General features: G+C 39.2%; 1 pseudogene; it reads left to right on the top strand.

Annotated features, from left to right (window-relative positions):
- The window catches only part of LOC103737912, a 92,028-nt pseudogene that overhangs the window by 20,296 nt on the left and 53,305 nt on the right, over positions 1–18,427 (top strand).

Below are 18,427 nucleotides of genomic sequence, written 5' to 3'. Positions count from 1 at the left end.
GTTCTCTCTTTTGATTTTATATTGGAGTGGCTGGATTGCTTTTGTCTTCAGGAGTTCCCACAGAGACCCAATTCAGGTGAGGGTCAGATTTTTTAGGCTTTCTCCTAAGGTCTGCATCCCTCCAGGAACCATTTTGGCCTCATGAATTTGGGGATTGGACTGGCCTAAGAGCCTGGCCCAGGAAAGATGGTGGTCTACTGAAGCTGGTGGCCTTGCCACCCAGAAATGCAAAGGCAGATGTGGGAGAAGAAGCCCCAAGGACTCCTGGGGACTGCTCTGAGGAGCTGGGTTGGTCTGGATGCAAAGGATCAGGAAGAAGGTTAGCCCCTGTGTCTCAGAAAGAGGCTGGTGGGTGGTGCTGGCCCAGGGATGCAGAGGGAGGTGAGGGTGGAGCCAGGGCCAGAAGCAGTGCTCCTTGGGCCCAGAGAAGGCACTACCTTGGTCTGAATGAAAAGGATCAGGAAGCAGTATTGGTTCCCCAGGTGTCTGGGGCCCCAAGACAAGGAATGGGGCAGGGCCCAAACTCAGAGAAGAGAACAGTATCGGAGATGGGAGGGTTGAATGAGGCTGGGGGAGTCAAAGCACAGAGTTGACTTCCCCTGGAGGGGCCTGGGGTGGGTCTTTGACATATAATAAAATTTTTAACACTGTGAAGGAAGAAATTGAAGATACCAGAAGACAAAAAGATCTATTTTGCTCATAGATTGGTGGAATTAACAATGTGAAAATGACCATCCTACAAAAAGTAATCTACAGATTCAGCACAATCCGCATCAAAATTCCAACATGATTCTGAACAGAAATTGAAAATACAATCTTAAATTTTATATAGAAACAGAAAAGCAGGGCTGGAGAGATGGCTTAGCAGTTAAGAGCACTGACTGCTATTGCAGAGGACCCAGGTTCGATTCCCAGTACCCACATGGTGGCTACGAATCATCCTTAACTCCAGTTCCAGATGCCCTCTTCTGACCTCCAAGGCATTGCACGACATGGGTGCACTCACACATATGTAGGCAATACACTCATACACATAATATAAAAATAATAAATAAAATATTTTTAAAAAGAAAGAAACAGAAAAGCACAGGATAACCAAAACAACCTGAACAACTGAAGAAGACTGGACACATCACCATTGCTGATTTCAAATTATACCATAGAGCTATAGTAATACAAAAAGCATGGAACTGGCATAAAAACAGACACACTGTTCAATGAAGTATAATTGAGGATTCAGATTTAAGTCCCCACACCTTCAACCATCTGATATTTTTTTACAAAGAGACCAAAAATACACACTGGAGAAAAGATAGCTTCTTCAACAAATGGTGCTGGTCAAACTGGATGGCTACGTGCAGAAGAATGAAACTAGATCCTTATCTTTACCATGCATCAAACTCTACTACAAATGGATCAAGGACCTCAACATAAGACTAGATACCTTGACTCTGATAGAGAAGAAAGTAGGGAATATGCTGGAACTTACAGACACGGGGAATGATGTTCTGAACAGACCGCTGGTAGCACAGACAATAAGACCAACAATTGAGAAATGAGCCCTCATGAAACCACAAAGCTTCTGTACAGCAAAGAACACCATCAGTCAAATGAAGAGGCAGCCTACAGAACAGGAAAAAAATCTCTACCAGATATACATGTAACAAAGAGTTAGTATCTAGAATATACAAAGAACTCGAAGAACTAAACGCCAGGACTGGAGAGATGACTCTGTCATTGAGATCATTGACTCTTCTTGCAGAAGACCTGAGTTTGAATTCCAGCACACCCATGGTAGATAACAACCATCTGTAACTCCAGTTCCAAAGTTTCTGATGCCCTCTTCTGTCCTTCGTGGGCACTGCACAACACAGGTGTTCTTACATACATCCAAACATAGCACTCATAAACATAAAAATAAATAAAGGAAAAATCCTACTGGTTTTGACAGCACCCACTGCTATCTTCCTCCCATCTGATCATCCATCCTTCCTACCAGTTCCTTTTCCTGACACATAAGTTTTGGTTTGTTTTCATGACCCATTTAATTTAACCAGGGCCATGTCTGTAAGCACTGAAATAGGGTTATTCATTGGAGGCTGGGGGGTCATTAGTGGGTCCACACTGAAGACAAGATTCCTACTTCCTGAATCTATCAGTAACAAATAGTTCAGCAGTAAGGTGCCATGAGCACCCTCTACCCATGCCTGGCTGTTGACCCTGTGCAGGCATTCACAGCTGCTGTGCAGCTTGTGGTCGCAATGGCTGTGTCTTATCCAGAAGATGGCATTTATCTTCCAGCTCCTACATACTTTCTGAATGCTCTTCTGCAATGTTCACTGAGCCTTAGAGGGTGCGGTAAAAATGTCTTTGGGGCTAAGCACTCAACTGTCGCTTATTCTCAGCACCTTGTGCATCTCCGCACTAACTGCTTTTCACAGGAAGGAGAGGTTTCTCTGCCTAAGGTTCGGAGTAGCATTTGTTGGGTGATAGATGTGGAGGCAACTGGTCTCCTGGAGAGGGTACCGGATCAGAATGGTGCAGAACTGATTCAGGAAGCCAGTTTCTTACCAGAAGCCAAGTGCCCTATTATCTTAATGATAGAATAGCAAGTCACAGTCCATGACCAGGCCACTCTGCTCAGTTCCTCACATTCAGTCTGTGCTCTTTATCCACCTGAATTGAAGGGACTCAAAGTCAGTTCCCCACGATGGTCATCTTTCTTGATGTCCTTTACCTTTGTATGTTCCACGCCCTCATCACGGGGAATCCTCCCCCATCTGTGCTTCCTCGCCATCCACTCTAACTTCTGCTTACCTTATGCTTTCTTCACTCATATTTCTGTGACATCACACATATTTTAATACCAATATTCTCCTATATCATGACACTTTTGTAACTTTTTTGGTACTTGACTTTAATTTTTCTTTGTTTTATTAACACTTTCATCTAAGTTTCTTATTTTGTCATGTCTGTAAAAGGCCTCCTAAAACAGATCTAAGGCCTGTTTTCGAAGAAAAAACAGGTTTAAGAGCTGCGACTAAACAAAGAATAATGTTAGCTCCTCACTAAAAGCCCCCCACCAAAGTTTGGGGGTGGTAGTCAAGTTTTTCACACGGTTCCACCAATGTGTTCTATTTCTTCAAATCCATCTTCTTCTTCATTTTTTTTTTTATGCAAGTAGCTTCTCTCTCCCTTTGGGGTGTCTTTTATACCACTAAAGGAATTATGGTGATTATCTCCAAAGAAGTGTGTAATTCTGTTGAAGAACCTTCTACCTTCTGTCCTGTTTCACAGGCCTCTGTAGGTTTTGTTCCCTCTCTCCCTAATAAAATGTTAATTTCTAAAGGACACAAATATGTCATATATTTATTCTTTGAGTGTGTATTACCTGTCATTTTGTAAAACAAGAAAAGTTCCTTGTTTATAAGCCATATGATCATGTTCATTTTTTCACCAGAGTTTTGGCAATTGAATTTCAACACTTTAATTTTTTTGAATCAAAATAGATGAATTTTTGTAGAGTTGGTTTGGGATTGGTTTTGTTCATAGTGGTTATTTTTTTTTAAGTCACTGTAGTTCATTATAGTAGCATCACTTTCCTCCTGCTGATGTTTCATTATTATAATTATGACTAAAAGGAACATATGCAAGATTAGGTTAATGTTAAATGGCTGATGTTAATTGCAGTATTCTAAAAATTATACTTGCAAAAATACAGTTTGAAAAATTTGCTTTACAATTTTTTTTCATATTCTGATTTAATTGAATTTCTTCAGCAGTCTAACTTTAGTCATAAAGAATGTCAAGGGTATATTCAAAATGTAAAATGTAGCAAAATTTCATCAAAAAGCACTTCGCCTTACAATAAATTCGTTTACACTGTGGGCTACATGATGACTGTTCTGGGTCCAAAGACAGCCAGCACTCTTGGCCCAGTAAAATACTTAAACTTTACCACAAATCCACTGATATAATAGTATTATTTCCACAGATCTATGTTTTTCCCATGATTTCTGAAAAATCAGTTATATTTTTATAATTTCAGCTTTTCAGGTGCTATATAGAAAACGTGATTACAAAATAAAATTTATATAAGAGACACATAAGGCAGTAAGAATCAGGTCTCCTCTGAACTGGCTAGGTTTGTTCAGGCTCAAGGTTATGGCCATAGGCTTGCTGGTCAGTCACCTACAGGCTCATCGGTAGTTCTCAACCCTTAGTACTCATTAGCAATCATCCAGAGAGTTCTGGAACAGAAATATTCATACTCTACCTTTAGAGGGTCAAATTTAATAGATAATTCTAAGAAATAGCCAGGGCTGGAAGCCAGAAATTAAGTTCATAGGAACTTCATTTGGAAACTTTTCTTACTTGTTTACTTCGTTACCGTCCCATGAGCACTGGTGTATGTGGCAGTCCAGGCCAATTAAGAGGAATCCCAGACAAGATGAATAGAATCACGAGAAAGCCAACATTGAGAGGGAAAGCAAAGGAGCATGAGCACTCAGCGTGGAAGCTCCTGAGTGCTCCTAGACATCCTGATGAGTCCTGGGAACTGTTAAGATGACCCAGGTGCTGTGTGACACATCCAAATTTAGAGTCATCATAAAGAACTCAGCTTACAGAGGGGGAAAGCTGTGTGCTTCTCAGCAGTAATGCAAGAAAAGGTAATAAATTTTAAAAGACAGAGAGGTAGGAGGGGAGAAAGCACCACAATGTGGAGAGGGTTCACCCTGCGAGAATTCTCCTCTGTGCACTCCACTGTGCTTCATGAGCTGTGATTCATTGGGCTCAGGGTGAGCAGCTGAAGCTGAGGGCAAGACTGTGTGCATAAGCAAAAACTCCAGTTGAAACTCAAAGTAAGCACAGCAAGCTTACTTCTAAACTTTCTAAACTTTTTAGCTCAGAATATTTGTCTGCTTTTAGTTCAAGTTTATGCAATGAATCATTCTGTAATTGAGGATGATTCTTAAATTAACCAGATTGATCAATGTATACCTCTTTTTTTTTTTTCGTCTTTTTGAGACAGGGTCTCCCTGTAGCCACAAATGGCCTAAAAACTCACTATATAGACCAGACTCACCTTGATCTCACAGAGCTCCACCTACCTCTGCCTCCCGAGGGCTGGGATTAAGGGCCTGCACCACCATGCCCAGCTTAATGTGTACCTCTTTCATTTAAATGCTTGCAATATGAGAAAACTGGGCTGTAAGAGGGAAGGAAAAGACCAATTGGCTATATGGCCAGTGTATAATTGGATGTACGATATGGGGAGTGTATAATTGGGTGTACGATATGGGGAGTGTATAATTGGGTTTATATTTCACTTCCTTCATTATAAAACAGATCTGAGCAGGGCTGGGGAGATGGTTCAGTTGGTAAAATGCTCATTGGAGGAAACATAATAATCTACCTGAGTTTGGTTCTACAGCACCCCTGTGAAAGACTGTGCAATTCATGGTTCTTGACTGCAACCACAACCTCCCTAGAGATCACTGACCAGCCAGTCCAACCAACTGGTGAGTTCCACGTTCAGTAAGAAACCCTGTCTGAAAAAATAAGGTGGAGAGTTGTCCAAGAAGACACCCTGTATTGACTTCTGGCCTTCACAAACACACACATACACATGTATGCATAGACATACAAATACAAACATATACACATGCACTTAGACACAAAAAATATAAATGAATGAATAAATGAAGACTTTTGGTATATAAATATTTTTCAAACAATAACATAAAAAATCACATTACATTTAATTTTCAAATATAAGGTACACATTAAATTTACTTTTAAAGCATAAGATGCAGCTATATTTCATAAACAAAAATATATGAAAAAATTCTATATTCAAACTGTGTTTAATTCATAGAAGGCATAATAACCCAGATTTAAAGCATTAGAGCTACACCTAGAATAATGACTGTGGACATGAAAGGTATGGTTCTTTGAATGAGAATGTGTCTCATAGGTTCCAATTATTTGGACATTTTGTTCTCAGTTGGTGATGCAGTTTTGGGAGGTTCTAGGAGGTATGGCCTTGCTGGAGGAAGCATACCACTGGGGGCAGGCTTTAAGAGTTCTTAAGCATAACTCTTATCTGTAGGGAGAAAAGAAAGTCCTTGACTGGTGAATAGGATATGTGAAATTTGGGAGTCTTAAGATAGACCCACTGAAGGGGTACCCCAATTGCCTCACCCTGCATCCATGTTCAGCATGGAAGAAGCCAGAGTGGTCTGCATCCTCAGCAATTTGGGTAACCTCTTCAGAGGATAGTGTGATAAGAATAGGAGGTAGGAATTGGCTGGGCAGTTAGGGTAAAAAGACCCCAAAAACAAGCCAGTTTCCTGGCTAAAAGTCAAAATGTCCTTGGGCCTGTTAGCAACATACTCTGTTCCAGAGGCCACAAATGTCAAAAGTATTTAGGAGCTCTTCTCTAATCCCTAAAAAGATTTTAGGGTTACCTCTTCTGAGGGGAGAATGTAGAAAAAAAAACCACAAGAAAGAAAGAAAGAGAGAGAGAGAGAGAGAGAGAGAGAGAAAGAAAGAAAGAAAGAAAGAAAGAAAGAGAAAGAAAGAGAAAGTGAGAACATGAAGTTTCTCAGAAAAAAGTGATGGGGAGATATGGTAGGAGTTGGAGGGGAGAGTGTGGGTGTGGATTTGATCAAAACACCTCCTTATGCATGTATAAAATTTTCAATAAAATTTTTAAAGTTAAAAAAAGCAATTGCTAAAAAAAAAGTTCTTAAGCGTGCCAGATTTTCAATCTCTCTTCAATTCCCATACCTGCTTGAAGATGTAATTGCTCAGCTAGCTTTCTTTTTCTTTGTTTCTTTGTTTATTATCTATCTATCCATCTATCTATCTATCTATCATCTCTCTATCATCTCTCTATCATCTATCTATTTATTTATTTATATTCATTTTGAGACTCCCTGTAGTCCCAGCTGGCCTGGAATTTTCTATGTAGACCAGGCTAGTCTCACAGAGATTCACCTGCCTCTGACTCCCAAGTCTTGGGGTTAAAGGCAAATATCACCATGCCCAGACAATTGCTCAGTTTTCTGCTCTGGCCACCTCTGATGCCATGTCTTCTCCACCATAATGGTCTCTAACCTTCTGAACAGTAAGCCAAATAAACTCTTCCTTCTATAAGTTGCCTTAATAAAGGTGTTTTTATCACACCAACAGAAAAGGAAAAGAAAGGCTTAACTAACAATCACTAGGAAGAAAGCTCACTCACGATTTATTGGAGCAAGAATATGTTCAGATTTACTTTATCCGAGGAAATTTTGATGCTACTAATAAAGAAATCCACCAGAAGTTCAACCACTACTTTAAACTTGACAAACTCACATGAATCAATGGCTCTCACACTTTAGCATACATCAAACTCACCTGGAGAGCTTACCATTAAAATACAGTGTTTGATTCAATAGATATGAGATGGGACCCAAAAATGTGCCCTTGTAACAAGTTCCCATATGATGCTGATGCTGCTGGTTCAGGGGCCTCATTTTGAGAAGCAACTTACATAGTTATGTGGACTTTCATGTGATATCCTTGACTCTTAATTCACAAAGTCCATGAGAAGAAGGAATAAGAACTTTAGAAAACAGGTTTTTGTATAAAACAGCTATTGCAAATAATGACTCTAGATAGCTGGTGCTATTGTCTGAATGTTCCTTCCCAAATGTGTGTTGGAAACTTAATGACCAATGCAACAGTATTGGGATATGGGGCCAAATGGGAGCCTTTGATTCATGAAGGCAGAGCCCTCATGAATCATGAGGGCTGCAGTGGATGTGGATCTGAGGAGAGTGCTCACCACCTTCCATTCTTTTGGTGGGTACAGCATTCAAAATGCCATCGTGGAAACAGAGACCAGACCCTCACCAGATACCAAACCTGTTGGCACCTATCACTCAGAATGCTCAGCCGCCAAGGCTGTGAGAAGGGAATTTCTGTTCTTTCTCAATTACCTGGTCTGGGGTGATAGCTCAGATGGTAAAGTGCTTGTCTCACAAGCATGAGGACCTAAGTTCAATCCCTAGAACCCAGGTAAATATTTCATGGTTTTCTAAGTCTTCTCCGAGAGTCCATGTTCATTCTGATGTCCAAGCCTCACAGGTACAGTATGGCTCCCCATCTGCACCAGCACAGATACAGTGTACCTCCCCATCAGCACACCGTCACAGGTACAGTGTGGTCCCCATCAGCACCACCACAGGTACAGTGTGGTCCCTGTCAGCACCATAACAGGTACAGTGTGCCTCCCTGTCAGTGCCATCACATGTACAGTGTAGTACCCATCATCACCATCACAGGTACAGTGTGGTCCCCATTAGCACCATCACAGGTACAGTGTGGTCCCTGTCAGCGCCATCACAGGGACAGTATGGACCCCATCAGCTCTGCCACAGTTGTCATTTGAATTTCAGACAATGTGGAGATTTGACTTTGGATCGAGTTCTACCTTTTCTAAGGATGTTTTATGAAGGCCCCTATGGCAAATCATCTGGAAATTTTCAGTCATGGAAAATAATTTAGTGAAAAATAAAATCATTATTATAAAATATAAACTTGTTCCATGAGAAATATGTAATTGCTGCTAACATTTTATCAGAGGAAAGGCGGTGGTGTTTATATGCTCCTAATTATGAAACTGATGAATTTCGTAGTATCTTATGAAGGAAATAAAATGACTGTTAAGGATTTTGCTCCGAACTAGAGCCTTTAGAAGTGTTGTTAATTGATAAATGGAGTTTTTGACTTAACAAATGCTTTCTGTGTGAATGCATAAAATAACAAATATTCACTTAGCAAATATTTACCAGCAGATATTTGTATTTGCAATGCACTAGCCATTGTGCTAGACTAGAGACACAAAGGGAATGGAGACGGAGCTGTAAACAAAGACAGAAGGTGCGCTGCTACAGGCAGAGAGCTGAGGAGGAAGAAAGGAAAGAGAAATGTTGACTAGTCACGAGATGCTGGAGGGGGAAAATTACAACTCTTCCCATATGGACAACTAAACTTTTATATCCTGGCTACATTTGTGATTATTATTTATTATTTGAGTATTCACATTGACTATTAAGGGAGAAAGAACCGCTGAGATGTTTTACAAAGGAGTTCCTATGATCTGGTAGTTTTTGCCCTACAAAAATTCCTATGCTGAAACCCTCACTCATGTATACACACACACACACAAACACACACACACACACACAATTAAAAATAAAATAAACTTTAAAAGTCCTACTATTTTAAAGCATGATAAAAGAATAACCAAAATTCTTACATCATAGATTTATATTATTTGTACTACGTAGATTTCATTTACCACTAAGAAAAATGATGGAACAAAAATACAGTAAGACTAAAATTCTATGGATTGTAAAGTGCATCATGTTTTAATTTTTTTTACATGTATGTGTGTGCGGTATGCCTGTGTGTATGCATCTTTGTGTGCAAGCACATGTGTATATGGACCTGAAGCTCCAAAATTGATGGTGGATGCTTTCCTTCCGTGGTTCTCCACTTCACTTGTTGAGGCTGGAGCTCTTGCCTCACTGAGTTCGGAGATTCTGGCTCCTCCAGCTGCCAGCTTGCCCTGGGGATTCCCTGTCTCTGCTTGGCAGTTGCCAAGGCTGCCGGCTTTTCTGTGGGTTCTGGGTATCCAAAACTCTGGTCTTCCACACTTGAGAGCAAGCATTTCATCCACTGAGCCATTCCCAGGCCACATTTGTATTCTAATTTTAAAGATGTCAAAAATGAAAGGGAGAAAAGAGGAGTCTTAAAATTGACATTTGTTTATCTGTCATAGACACAATATTTTCCCTGTAAAGTCTGTCTTAAGTGTATTTTGTAAGAGCTAGAGAGATATGTTGTGTGTGGTAGAGCACTTCCCTATACGCAAAAGCCCCGAGTTTGGTCCCCAGCACTATAAACTGATAAATAACATTTTGTCACTTTTCAGTATCCTTAGAAAGATAAGTCTAAACTCCCAAATCAGAAAACTTCTTGGCTCAAATCACAAAGCCATTCCCATTGAAAATAAAAAGAAAATATTCCCTAATCTCACATATCTTGTTAAATATGGTGCTTGTCTGAGGGAATAAATCAGAGCAGGAAGCCCTCCAGCCTCTCTTCATAACATGCTGAAAGATGTTAAAAAGGACTATAACCCTGAGAAACCAAACTTACTGATTACCTACAGCAGCAACAGAAGCGGAATGCTGCCTGTCCTCTCTGCACTGATACATACTTCACAGACATGCATTAATAACTGTGTAATGGATTTACATAAAGGACACACAATCAGTAAGCATAATTCTTATTCTAAAGAAAAATGGGACATAGATAGGTCTGTTAGGGGTCAAGTACATTTGATGGAATCTGAAATTTATGATGATAACTCAAACCTGGAGCCCAAGGATTTTCAAAGCATGGACTCTGCAGATAACAAGAGAGGTGCTCAGAGTGGTTTGTCATTGCCAGCCTGCATGTGTCATGTGCCCTCTGCCTGCTGCACTGAGTGATGAGGAGAGCATGAGGGATGAGGCCTGCTCCACACTGATAGAATATAATGTGTGTTATCTTGTGGCACAGAATGTTAACTCAGATCTCAATTGCCAAAAGGTATATAATAAGGGACATACATCTCCAAGTGCTTATCAGAAGCTTAGAATGGTCCTTGGGAAGCCACAATTTGTTTTAAACATTTGTCAAGGCATAAATTTGACTTCACAGCTTCTGCAGGAGAGTCAACCCAGTCCAGCAGAAGCATAGAGAAGTTCTGCCCTGGGGCACTACATTAACATCCAGGAAGAAAGGGTGGGTTATTGCACAGCTGTGACCATCGTTCATTCGGAATTCATTGATAATATTCTTTGTTCAAGATGTGCTAAATGCTGAAGAGCAAATACTGACTTCAAAGAGCTTACCATTCTGTAAAAGGAAAAAGCAAGAAATTATAATACAATGTGATACACACATTTATATGCAAGGGAATTTTGAGAGTATGGACAAACACCAGAGGCATATGCAGGCAGTTAAGTATAGTTTCCAGAATCACATTCTGCACAAACTCAGTCTTTGTTAAGTAACGGAAGTTACCCTGCTGAAGTAGGGAGTGAGTAATGAAGCATTCTAAGTAAGGGGAGCATCTATCTATGTGGGGTGAGTGAAAGGTAATGTAGTGCAAGAACGTGTCAGCAGCATCGATCACATCTTCCAGAAGCTTCCACTGCTATACAGAACTTTGCTTTATCCTGGAAATGTTGGGGGGAAGCTATTTCAAAACCTTAAGCACATGTCGATATAATCAGATCTGCATATCAAAGTATTTAAGTGATTTTGAAGAGACCAGATGAGAAAGGTTGAGGCTCACAGAGGGTTCGGCAAATGAGGATGGAGACACGTGCTATTGACAACTTTCCACTTCTACTGACAGAATTATTTTTCTTCTCAAAAAAGTCAAATTTAATATATTTAATATATATTTAGATGAGTATCTGTAAAATGTAGGGATAGTTGTGAATGGTAGATGGTGTTGGACTATCCTACTGCACTTTAGATCAGAAGGGACAAAATCGAACAGTAGCATCTCTGAGCTCCTTTGGAATCCTTCAATATAATTTTGATATGTGGTTTATTATCTCGAGTTAGAAGCACAGCAATAAAGATTGGTGAGCATAGATCTTCCTCCTCCTGTGCCTGAGGTCTGCATACAAATCAGCCAGCTCACACAGCTAATAATAGGCTGTGCTAAGGTCCCAAACCAGCTTGTCTGAACTCCAGAATCTGAGCTTCCCCTCTATTCTGTGTATAACCTAAGTTTGGTGTTTAATAATAATGGGGGAAAAGCCATTGACAGGTACATTTTAGTCTTCCAACAAAAATCCAGCTAACAATTATTTTGTTCTGAAAATGGCTTATTTGTTTCCACAGAGGAAAAAGCCACAAGCTGCCATAAGCTGTAATCCTCAGTAACAGCTGCTCTGCTCTGTGCAGCTCCCTACAAACACACCAAGTTAATCGCAATTAGAGTCAAGGAGGAAAATTATTTTGGGTAACATAACATTTGACAAGTGCTTTAGTAAGTAAAGTATTGCCAAATAGCTAAAATATTTTCACTTTGCTAAAACTTTTTTGGCTTTCTGTGTTGAATTTTCTCAAAGGTTTGAACTGTGAATTGGAAATTGATGAATGTGGATCCCAGCCCTGTCTAAATGGTGCCACCTGTCAGGATGTTGGGGCTTACTTCTGCTGTTAACTATGTGCCTGGATTCCTGGGGGAGCACTGTGAACTCAACTTTGATGAATGTGCCAGTCGTCCATGTCTCCATGGAGGTCTATGTGTGGATGGACGAAAGAGGTATGCCTTCTATAGATGAGTGATTGGCTTACAAAGACCAACATGTACCACTGTGGTGAAGCTGAAGGTCTTATAGCTATGGTGAAGTTGGAGGTCTTATAGCTATTCTTCATTTGAAATTTACAGATTAAGTTATACTTTAAATGTTGAAAAGTTGCAGAAATCTAATTTTTAAAAAATATTCATTGGTTGACATGTGTCCTGAATGAAGTTTTTCCAAGGCAGTCTTGTAGTGTTTGAAAACTGTATGCATCATGACAAGTACCAACATTTAAACTTCATGTGATAAACCTCTTATAGATAGTGAAGATGCAGAAACATAGCCATCAATTATTAAAAACATGAACTAAGGCTTTATTTATATTCATGACAACAAGCCTATAAATCAAGAGGAAAAAATCCTTTACAAATTTTCTATACATGCTGCTCTAAGGATAATGATATTGAATTGTTATATCCTGGATTTCCAGGTCTTTGGTGCATTGAGTGAATATTTTTGAAAAATCATAATGGCTGAAAAGCATAACATGAGGTTATATCAAAATGAGGTTCTATCACTGGCTTTCAGGAAAACAAAAGCAACCCTAAATTATACAAAGATATGACAAAGATAATTAATTTGAGTAATGATAAATTATCTCACATCAAATAATACATTTTGTAAATAACTTTCTCATGCTTATTAAATCACAGATATTATATTATTAGATGCAGAACAATGTTTAATAGCATTGAACTTAAAATTGTCCTACTGGATTCTGTAACGGTTCAGGGGAAAGCAAAAAGAAGATTAATGATTCCATGTTACAATAAGGAATATGAAGTAAAGAGGAATGAGGTGACACCCACAACTTACTTGAAAAGTAGAAATACATCCTGTTCTCTATTTAATGATCAGACATAGGCTGAGGATTACTCGGTGGTAAAGCACTTGCCTAGTGTATGCAAGGCCCTGGGTTCAATTCCCAATACCACACACAAGCACACACTGATAACTTGCCTCAGATCTAATTTCAAAGTGAATAAGACTAAAAATTCATCTGTGTTTCAAACCTATTGATCAAGATAACAGACTTTTAAAGAGAGCAATGCTGCAGTTGCAAGTTTCTTTTTTGAACAAAATATGAAACATAATTTTAAATCATGCTTCAGATCTCTTTCTGACTTTTCCTTGTGCCTAAGCAATGCTCTTGTGGCATGAATCTTGTACTCCTGGAGCAGGCAATGGGCACAACAGACAGGGAGGATAGAATGAAAAGTCCTACCCAAAACCCCCAAGGAAATGAAAGCACTCTGCCATGTGTGCTCTGTTATCTCCAGAAAGCATCAAGACACACAACACAAAACTGTTGTGATGGACGGCAAGCAGGCTGAAACCTTGCCAATTTTGTCCTCCATTCCTGACTGTGCAGGGAGTAATTCCTCTATTTTACTATTATATCTCTTATCACCTAAACTTTGAAAAGATCAACCAGTATGGCTTTATTTTTCCATGATAAAAATGAGCATATTTGCCGTAACATATATGAGAAAACATGTTCTTGCAGACCAGAGAGCTTTGTGAATGGAGTTTCTGACTCTGAACCTGGATGAGTCCTTTAATATAGGACTTGTTGCCTCCAATGTCTCACACAGAGTAGATTTTTAATATTTTTAAAATTAAACTATTTCTATTATGTGTATGTGCTTGTGTATTAAGGGACACACATGCTGCAGCACTCATGTGGAGGTCAGAGGACAACTCTATGGAGTCGATTCTCTCCTTGCATCTTTATGTGGCCGTAAGGGATTGAACTAATGTCCTCAGACTTGGGCGGCAAGCACCTTCAGGTGTTGAGCCATCTCGTCAGCACTGATTTTTGAATGCAACAAATAAAATAGTGGGTAGATTTTTCCTAACTACTGAGACAAAGGAAAGCTATGTCACTTGCCACATTTGCCATTTTGGTGTCTTTAATAGTCCAATTCCTGGACTTGGTGAGAAGTACACGCACCGTGAAGAACAGCCAACTGTATTATGTCCGAAGCGTCCCCTCAAGACACTCTTTTGATCTCATCTAAGTGTTCAGATCCATTTTTACAACACTAAATCCTTGAGGAGACCTCACCTAAATTAAAAGATACCTTAAAATCTCAACTTTTCCCATCAGATTGAATTTTGACTCTGTCAGATAGCCTTAGTCAATGAAGGATTAGAAATAAAGAGACTGAAAAATTCATGTGATTTAAAAGAAAAAGACTACCATAAGTCACAATATATTTAATGAGTGCTTCTACTGAGCTTTAAAAATGAGCTTGTTGTTTCTTCTTTTTTTATAACAGACCTTATTTGGTACAAATCGTTATCTGCTAACTTCAAAAAATATCAATAATTTAATTTAGTATACCATTTAATAGTAGTTCATTTAGTACCCTTGATACTTGAGATATGTCTTTTTATATGTACATTTAATTATTACAATAATCTTGTGACATCATCTTCAACTTATATATGAAGAATCTGAAGTAGATCATGGCTTCCAAATAATGTTGCAGGAAGCTGTTCTGTACTTTTTAAAATCAATAATGATAAAGCATTAGTAAGGAAATACACAATCATTCAGGTCTCTAGAGATAATCCCTCAAGTCTTGGAGGTCAGCATAAGGCCATGCCATTCATATCAGATTGATGAACAAATAAAGAGGCAGGATGAAGAAATTTGGTTTCAATATAACCAAGAATTTTCATGAAAAATTAATTTACTCTTCAGACACCACTGTGACTGCTCAGCAAGTGGATTCACAGGGACACACTGTGAGACCCTGATATCTCTTTGTTTGTCCGAGCCTTGTCATAATAACGGGACCTGTGAAGACGCCACTATTACGTTTGTCACTGTTGGCCTGGTAAGTAACAGATACCTTTCACTACTTTGTTCTCTTTCTGCTTAGAATAGAAATAAGTTGCTTTGAAGAAATGAAACTAACAATGCTTGTTACAGGTTTAAACCGACACTTTCTTCAGCTTTGATCTTTGAGTTTCATTCTTCAGTGCCCATATACTGCTGTTACAGTACACACTGTGTAAAGTAGGTGACCAAGGTGCTCAATGACCTGAACCATCTAGACTTAGAAACAGTGGGAAACAAAGTAACAGAAGGCTGAAATTCAGCAGAGCTGTCATGAAAAATCATTCACTGGAAGATAATTTCTTTTCCTCTAAGCTGCTATCTTAGACACCAACAACATAAAAACACAAGAAACTGTTAGGCTTCTAAGAGCTTGGCTTATAATTCATAGAATTAGTCAACATCACAGTGACAGTCCAGAGAAAGGATAAAATGATCTTCCCCAGATAGGAATAATCTAGTGTGCACCTATGAGACCAACAAGAATGTAGGTTAAGTACATAAATCTGTAAGTAAATTTGCATATAATTGCTGACTGGACCTGCAAGCACAGGTGCTATAAGAACCAACAAAGATCAGTCTGTAACACGTAAGTACCAGCCACTGGAAAATGGTGATATTAATTTTGGTGAACAACTCGCTTGACATATTCTTTTATGTAATTCTTACCAAGTTTTCACCAGTAGACGTGGGAAGTATAGTTTTTCCTCTCTCTTATTTTCTAATCCACTGAGGAAAATTGCAAACATAAATATTTAAGGCCTGGCTATATAAGTTTACTGTTGATCTATTGCCCTATTTCCATTGTTTTTTTCTTGTCATCCCAGTTATTCGGATGCAGACATGAGACTGGAGTCAATCTCATCAACAGTAGCTCTGACTGAGCAATGTTTCATTGTCTAAGGTCTACTGACATCTTTGGTTAAGTATAGTTTGTATGTTAAGCAAAAAGAGGTTTGGAATTCTATGGCTTGCAAATCTTTCAGAGAATGAATGAACTGGGAAACCTTGCTGTCCTTTGACTTATATATTGATTTGAAAACACACAAAAAACAAGCAAACAAAAACCATTGACATCCCTTATTCTCATCAGCCAGCACTCATGAAGGTATTTTTCCCAAAAGCAGAAGATGAAATGAATGGTCTGGGAATAGGTTGAGTTCACCACAATCTGTGTAACAGTGAGTATGTCACCTCTTACTAAGTTCATCTGCAAAGAGGAGCAAAAGACTTATCTGTAACACTGATTTGAAGAATAGCGTTATAGAAACTGGCTGACACAGTACACTCTAAAAAAAAAAAAGGTAGCTATTACTATAGAAGAGCCTCTAGGGGCTGGTGAGGTGGCCCAGTGGTGAACACTGACTGCTCTTGCAGAGGACCCGGGTTCAAGTCCTAGCACCCACATGGCTGCTAAGACCCTCTGTAACTCCAGTTCCAGAGGATCTGATGCCTTCTTCGGACCTCCGAGGGCATTGCATGACACGGGTGTACTAACGTGCATGCAGGCAATACACTCATACACATAAAATAAAAATAATAAATAAAATTTTAAAAAAGAGCCTCTACACTACAGGGAGATTGTGTATAAGAGATGCTCTCTGTTCTGTAGGCAGTCCATAATAGAGTCTAGCACTTAGGTAATTTGTCTTAAGACAAACTTGTATGCATTTCATTGATCATGAATTCAGTCATTCAAACCACATGGAATTCAGTGCCTACTACATATATACAAGGGTCTGAGAATCAAAAAGGCATATAGTTCTGTTCAGGATACAATATGCAAAAGTACAAGTTTGGGTACATTGGCATTATGTAAAAGGGAAATGGTGAGTTGTGCAGCTTAGAAATTGTGAAATATGATTGAACATATACCATAAATGTATTCACTGGCTGTGTGACTTTGGACAAGTAACTTAGCTACTCTTAGCCTTTTTTGATTATAAAACAGAGGTGTTAATAATAATGCCCACCTCACTGAGTTTTTAGAAAACAATTCAGTAATGTATGTGAAGATCTTAGCTCAGCCTACAACATAGAAAACACTCCATAAATCCTAACTAGTTAGTCAAATAAGGAGACTGATCATCGTAAGCCCTGTGGTTAGCAACAAGTAATACACTACACATATAAGGAAGGAAGAAAAGAAGGAGACAGGGAGAAGCAAGAAACAGTGGAGGGCGCACACAGAAGAGAACCTGCCCTACTTGGAGCTCTGACTCTTCAAAACCGTTGAACTGGTTGACAACTGATTACTGCTGGATGAGGAACAACTGACCCTCCTAAAACAAAGGCCTCTAGATAGGTGGACTAGATTCACCAGATGGACAAGTAGTAGGGAATGGCTGGGGGTGCTGACAACACAGTAGACAGTAGCAGGGATATCAGAGTATAAGGGCTCTAGTGGGGGGAGGGAGGCTATGGGAGGGAGCCATCTGGGAAGTGGGTGTATAGTCTAAGGAGATAGTTTGGGATGTTCTGTGTGATATACACACACAAAAAAATCAACAAATTAAAAAATATCTTTGAGGAGGAAGCATGGAAACTTACATCATGCTCATTAGTAGAGGTGATAAACATTACCATTGAAATCTACCTGATGACTTTATAGACATACACAGGCGCCAAGGATCCAGGTGCAACCGATTAGGACTAGTAATTATCAGATACACACAGATTAGAGATGCATGCGCCAATATTTCAGTGTTAGTAGCAAAGACAATGAGTTTTTCTGCAAGGGACAATATATTCTAAAATGAAATGGACATCGTCAATATTGTATAACTGTATTAACTCAACTGAGAATCTAGAAACTTGCACCCACTTGTGAAAGAGATGTACTTTTGCTCTGGAGTGTGTTACTGAATATGTTAAAGCTGTAGTGAAATGCTTCTTCTAATCATGTAGTTATTAAAAATTAAAAAATAATGATTTTAAAAAAGACCATTGGCCTAGGCCTAGAGAGATGGTTCACTGGTTAAGAGCACTGTTGTTCTTTCAGAGGACCCGAGTTTGGTCCCACCACCCACATGGCAGCTAATAACTGTCCATAACTCCAGTGTCAGGGGTTTTGATGCCCTTTTCTGGCCTCTGCCAGCATGCAGTCAGAAGACTCATGCACATAAAATAAAAATAAATTAATCAAAGCCAT

The sequence above is a fragment of the Nannospalax galili genome, unplaced genomic scaffold, assembly GCF_000622305.1.
Source record: "Nannospalax galili isolate Female #2095 unplaced genomic scaffold, S.galili_v1.0 scaffold3891, whole genome shotgun sequence".
NCBI classification, from domain to species: domain Eukaryota; kingdom Metazoa; phylum Chordata; class Mammalia; order Rodentia; family Spalacidae; genus Nannospalax; species Nannospalax galili.
Note: the sequence above shows the minus strand (reverse complement) of the source record. Positions and strands in the feature narration are given on the sequence as shown.